Here is a 6,967-nt window from a genome sequence, read left to right as displayed (position 1 = left end):
GCAGAATATAAAAATTATATCGATTTTAAGATCTTGTATCGATTTATTTTTACTTTTTACGATTTCTAACATGTTAGGGTCCCTTTATACGTTTTAAGGAATGCAGAATATGAAAATTATATCGATTTTGTGATCGCTTATCGATTTATATGAACTTTTCTGATTTCTAACATGTTAGGGTCTCTTTATATTTCCATATATGCCAAAAATGAAAATGCTATTGATTTTATGATCGGGTATAGATTTTTAGATATCCAAGATTTTTAGATAATTTTGGAATAGTTTTGAAGCTTAAGATGCCTTAAATTGTGCTTTCTCCTGTTGATATAAAAGTGAAATGTCACATTTTTGTCAGCCACGGGCAGTAAGACTAATTAAATTCCAAATAATATGGAAATAATAATTATTTTTTTTTAGTTTTAGAGGTTTCTCGTACTGTACAAATTTATGAGTGATGTTCAAATTGTAGAACCATAGGGATATTCAATATTTCCTTCTGTTAGCACGTTAGAACATATAAAATTTAACATGGTTACAGACCAGCTGAATTCCACACCGTCTGGTTTGTGTTGTTTTCGCTTTGGGAGTTTTTAAACTCTAATAAATTAATGAGAAAAATAATAGTACAGAAAACAAGGAACCAGTGAGTTGGAGGAAAGATAATGTGATGAAGATGCAGAAAATTTTATTATCTCTTAAAGATTGCAAGATTACAAAACAAGTTGCCTAAAAAATCCGCTTGGAGCTCCTCTGAATTTAACATATAAGATGGATTTTAAGTTGCTCACAATGTAACAGTGTAAAAACAGTAACTATAATTATTTAAAGGGCAAAAAACTTCAAAAACGTCCAGAGAAATTAAAAGAACATGGATAATTATTAAAAATATTTATTAATTAAATGTAGCCACAAATAAAGACAAATTTAGAATTTACTTTGTTGCCTTAACGTTAATGGGAAGAATGACCTTGCATGTGTCTAACCAAAGAATCATAATTAGGTTTACATCCTGACAAAGTTAATAATAATGAGTCCACTCGACCGGTGATAAGTGTAACACGTAAGTAAAAATGCATTGTGCTGTATGGGCGGTGTCAGGCTGTCTGAATTCTAGGAACCTATGAACTTCAAATTCTCAGAATGCATTAAACTATTACTAGGAAGTTTTGTCTTCAACAATCGCTTTTAAGTTCATGGTATACTGAATTCCACTGCAGACATGGCGAGCGATCGACGAACAACAAAAATTGGCCACCTCTCACCTTCATATTCAATTTGTCTCAGAACTTATCAAATTCAGATTCACCACATTCCATGAGAAACTCACTCATGATCTTCCCTTTAGAACAATCCATATCTAGCACCCATATCTTTACCCATCATTACAATCCTCCCTAAAGGTTGAAACGGCAGTGTCTCAGAGACCTATAGCAAATAATTAAAAGTTCTGGCAATGAACAGGTTCTTCATACAGGTTCTGAGAGTCTTTAGCTAGCGCTCTCACTTTTTTTTCTCACCCATTTATTTATTATTAATAGCAAGTAAAATATAATATGATACAACGATACGATATACATTTATTTATAAACATATAAACTTTTATTGCTCTAGGGTATTTTAAGGAGGTGGCGCAGGAAAGGTCTGCTGTGTATGGGAGTTTTAAACACTAATAAATTAATGAGGAAAAATAATAGTACAGGTAGCAATGAACAAGTGAGTTGGAGGAAAGATAATGTGACGAAGCTGTAGGACATTTTATTATCTCTTAAAGATTGCAAGATTACAAAACAAGTTGCCTAGAAAATCTGCTTGGAGCTCCTCTGAATTTAACATATAACATGGAATTTAGTTGCTCACAATCCTATAATTTTAACATTTAAAATCTGTATCGCTACAACCCATAAAGGGTTAGAGGTTCAGTATTTTGTAAAAATATACTGTTACAAGACCAACGGTTGTGCAAGGAGGTGATTTGGTCAGAATTATTTGCAGTTATTTATTTCAATGAGTGAGGAGGGGCCACTGTGCTGGCGTTATAGTGACCTCACTCATCATCCACTGGCTTTTAATAACAGTGACTTGGTTGAGAGAGAAGTGCCGAAATGTTTTATTCTTAGCATCTCTGTAATAACATGTAAATTACTACTCCTACAAATATATATGTTATGAACTAATTTATAGCATATTAAACTATCTTTAATTTGAATGCTAATAGGCATCTGTATGTTTCTTTTTCCTGACATAAAGATTTCCTTCAATAACTTTATAACTTTATAATACATGAAATACTGCTTTTATAATGCCACACTGGCAAAACAAGATGTATTGGTTTGCCAACTTATATACATTCCTTTTTGTTTTTTTTGTATATATTATTTGTTATTATTATTTATCTTTCTAGGAGGTCAGGAAAAACAAAAAAAAAATAAAAAAACAATACTGCTTTTAAAAAATTATCTCTTGGATCTCATTTTAGCTCATTTACTCCATATTAAATGATGTACTATTAGATTTTCCAGTGTTGTAGATACTTTCAAAGATATGAAGTATGGAACGAAAAATTGATTCTTATAAAATTTTGAAACAACCACCATTTTGTATTTCCTCGAGTATACTTGGCAGACTCATCAATTTTGACTAATCAATTTCGTTAAAGTAATAAAAAATTAGGGTGAAATGATTTACTTTTTTTTTCTTCTTGGGCTCTTATACTTGAAGCTTGGTCATTGGAAATTCGGTTTATCGAGACTCAACTGTAGTTGTTTTTAAAAATAGGGATGGATTAAAAAAAAAATGAATGATAGCGACTTTCTCCTCATTAACAATTTACTTTGACAAAATAGTATTTGTCTATCGGTTCACCATGTTCATGGTTGCAGTACTTTGTAAGGAAGTACTGTTACTAGACCAACGGTTGTGCAGGATGGTGATTAGGTCAGAAACAGTCTCGGCCGTTAGATTCTTACCCAATTTATGAGTCTGGGTGGACCCCGAAAGGCTCTCATGAACATACAGGGGTGAACCCCTGTACTGAAGTACTTTGTAAAGATATACTGTTACAAGACCAACGGTCGTGCAAGGAGAGGATTTGGTCAGAATTATTTGCGCTTATTTATTTCAATGAGTGAGGAGGTGCTACTCTGCTGGTGTTTTAGTGGCCTCACTCATCATCCACTGGCTTTTAATAACAGTGACTTGGTTGAGAGAGAAGTGCCGAGATCTTGCCGGGATTTTTTATTCTTAGCATCTATTTCTTACTTTACATCTCAGTATGGTTTTAATTCAATCTGCGATCTATAATCAGTATTCGTCAGAATGAAATATTATATAATAAAAAAATGGTAATATTAATTCTTGGATCTAATTTCCAACTATTCCAGTTTATTAATACATACAATATCAGTTTTCGAAAAATAGCTCTTTTATGATAAAAAATGAAGAGAAAAAAGTTCAAAAAATATAAAATGTTCGTATTTTTCTTTGAATATTATTCCATACATGCTTTAACTAGATACAGTTTCGTATTATGGTGGTAATTTGGGGTTATTGTTTCTCAAATTTTGTCTAATATAAAAAACGGTCAAAAATGTAGTTAGTTCTTCAGGTGGATCCACATGTTGGCCGCTCGTCACGAATCGGAGGCTTGTACAAATGCTCGGTAAACAAAGAGCGGGCCATCCACGTGTCAGTGTTATTCAGAGAGGCAAGAAAGGCGGACGTACTAGTGGTTTCAGCCATTGTACTTGGATTGTAGTATTTTTATTTAAAAAAAAAAAAGAAAATGAAAGGAAATTAAATATAAATAAATAAGATTAAATATAAAACTTATTATAAAAAGTACCAACAAACACCTTTAACCTCCTAACAGCTCTCAGTTGCAACTAGACAAAGAACAATGGTGTAGATGCTGCACGAGCGCTCTCACGAACTCCTTTGATCTGTGTCCAAAAAACCGACTCTCGACGGATCGCCAACGAGCCTAGGCCAACCAAGCCAAGCCACCCATCCACATGCTCGCGTATGTCTGAGTTCGCCATGGCTTGGCCAACATGTAGAGGCCCCTTTATATTGCTGCATACCCCTCAATTCTGTATACAGCTACTGTATCTCTTGGTAGTTTTATATAAACATCATGGTTTACAAAAACTAGACCATTATTTTTTTTCTTTTAAAGATTTTACGCTGGAATATCCTGTCGGTGTTGATATTTTGACCAAATATCCGAAAACAATAAAACTAGGTATCGAAAAGGGACCGCCAGCGTGTAATTGCCCAATAGAGCTCCGGACCGTAAGCAATGAGAACTTTACGATGTCGTTGGATGTCTTTGACGGACGCTAAGAGCTGTTTAGTCTGCTCCTGGGGTTTCCTAAGTAGTTTATTATCTCCCCTTCACGATCTCGAGACCTCTTCGGAGGAAAAACAGGGGATGTCTCCTTTGTGGTATCCTCCCGTCGCTTTCTCAAAGGGCGTGTTCTTCTGGTAGGTAATCGGATCCTGGTGAACTGTTTCAAGTGTTTTATCTTGGTTACATCCCCATTCGTACTTTTTGACTATGTTGCTAAATATCATATAATATCAATAAAATGTACACTACATGGTATACTACACACACATATAGTCGTTATTTACTATCGTGGGAGTTTTGTTGTAAAGTGTCAGGAGTGACCAAAATTATCCGGGAATGTAGATCCTATCCCGTATATGCCTTGACAATGAACTGTTGTCCACGCTATTCGTCTTACTGCTGTAATGGATTCTGGGTGAGAAACTTATTTACCATAGTGTTTTCATTATGAATTTTAAAATTATTTAACATTAAAGTGTTTATCTTTATTAATAGTGATGGTGAATGAGCGGTAATGCAATGGTCTTCCTTTCTGTTAGCAGATTTAGGTTTAGTCTACTGTCATCCTGCTGACAGGACACTGCCTCACTGTCCAACTATCTCATTTTCGAGACAGCATTACCATAACAGAATACTGTCACCACGAATTAATCTTACAGAAACTATAGTTCATACCTTGCACATAGTTTTTTTTACTTTTTCATTTAATCCGCTGGAAAAAAAAAATTATATGTGCACTTAATTTGTTTTTCATAGTATAATGACCAGCTCATTATAATTCTTTATAGAAAATACAATATTTTTATTTATTTATTTTTTTATGGTACTTTTTATTTATTGATACATATTACAATGGAAAAAAACACATACAAATAAATAAAATATCTCTTAAAATATATACAAACAAAGGATAAAGAAAATTAACATAATTAAACTATGTGTATAAAAAAATAAATAAATAAAATAACATAATAATAAAAATAATATAATCTCTAGTCACATTTACACTCTTTTATACAATATTTATACAATCGACCTTAGGATCCCTGAGCCCACTCTATCCCCCACGTGTGAGTGGTAGAGCAGAGCTCAAAAGATCCCAACACATCCCTCTCGCTGCATCAATGATGCAATAATAAATTTCTAAATTACTAATTAAATTATTAACAAATTATCTAACATCCATTAACAAATATAATTTTTTTTTTAATTACGTAAAGAACTTTATTTATAATCTTAACACTTCCTTGAGACTGGTTGGTATTGTTTAAAAAAAAAAAATTGTATCCATCTTTTTTCCTTTATAAGTCCGGCGTTTCGACCATCCTCAGAGACAATCTTATACAATTTTAGAACCAAATCATTTAAAAAACTATCAGTCTATAAATCACCCTAATTAGTCAATTCTTCACATTAAATTAAAAATTAAAGTTATTTATCAGAGTCAACCTTCTTTGCTAAAATTTATCACAAAAATTGTTGTTATAAATATTTCTAATCAAGTTAACGATTGACTAATTTTATTATTTGTGGACTGATATAAATGACCTGGGCAGAATAGCCTTGTTTTTTACAACTTATTTTGCCAAATAGGCTGAAACGTCGGACGTATAAAGGAATAAAATATATATATAATTTATTCAATTTCTTGAGACTGGTATTTATTTATTAAATAAATCAAACGGTATCCTTGATAAGTCTCAACACTCTTTATTAAACCAATAGTCCAAAGTTTCGGCCAATTCAAATAAACAAACTATTTATTTATACAAACTATAAATCGTTTGTTTATCTAATAGTGGATAGTGTAGTTTTAATCTAAAATTAAAGTTTTAAAAATTAATGAAGTTTTAAAAAAATAGGGTGATTTTGACTTGTAATTGATGACCTGGACAAAATAGCCTGTAAAATAATTTTTAAATTTTGATGGGAGGTGTGAATTTATATTTAAGATTGTCCTTGAGGAAGGCAGAATTGCCCAAAACGTTGGACTATTGATATAATAAAGAATGTTGGGACTTAACAAGGATAACATTTGATTTATTTAAGGAATAAAAAATGTTTTAGGAGTAAAATGGATAAAATTTTATTTATTTAAACAATATTAATATTAAATAATATTGTTAGTTAAGTTATGAGTAGTTGTTAAGAGGTTTGTTAAGTTGTTTAATAATTACACCAACGTTGTCCATGTACTATAGGATCATAGATGTTCAATTTCGCTAATATTTGTTGTATTTTTAACTACCACCTCTAATTTTCAAGACAATACAACACAACACAACACATAAACAGGTTTAATTTTGTACCAATTCCAAATAGTTCCCTACTTCCATTCCCCGCGTTACAAATGCGCCGAAGTGTTGGAATTGTCGCTTTATGTTATAAAATAAAATAAAAACGATATAAAATCGATAGGGGGGTTCGTGTGATAGCGAGTAATATCACCCTTTACATTGGGGGAGAGTGTGGAATGTGGTGGCGTAAATGAAAATAATGTGGAAGCCGTTGCTAAATATCGGAGGTGTGAAGCACCGATACAACAACCTCACCGGCTTTACACTTTTTTTTATAACCCCTTCCCCATCATTCTCTCTCTCTCTCTCTCTCTCTCTCTCT

At 32.4% G+C, this 6,967-nt stretch overlaps 1 protein-coding gene across 1 annotated transcript in view; it reads left to right on the top strand.

The window, feature by feature from the left end:
• Positions 1-6,967, top strand: part of LOC106687925 (runt-related transcription factor 2) — a 69,379-nt gene that overhangs the window by 58,275 nt on the left and 4,137 nt on the right. The window lies entirely within an intron of this gene.

This window comes from Halyomorpha halys, unplaced genomic scaffold (assembly GCF_000696795.3).
Source record: "Halyomorpha halys isolate HHAL.00 unplaced genomic scaffold, Hhal_1.1 Scaffold1028.1, whole genome shotgun sequence".
NCBI lineage: Eukaryota > Metazoa > Arthropoda > Insecta > Hemiptera > Pentatomidae > Halyomorpha > Halyomorpha halys.
The sequence above is the reverse complement of the archived record's forward strand: the minus strand, read 5'-3'. Positions and strand labels throughout refer to the sequence as shown.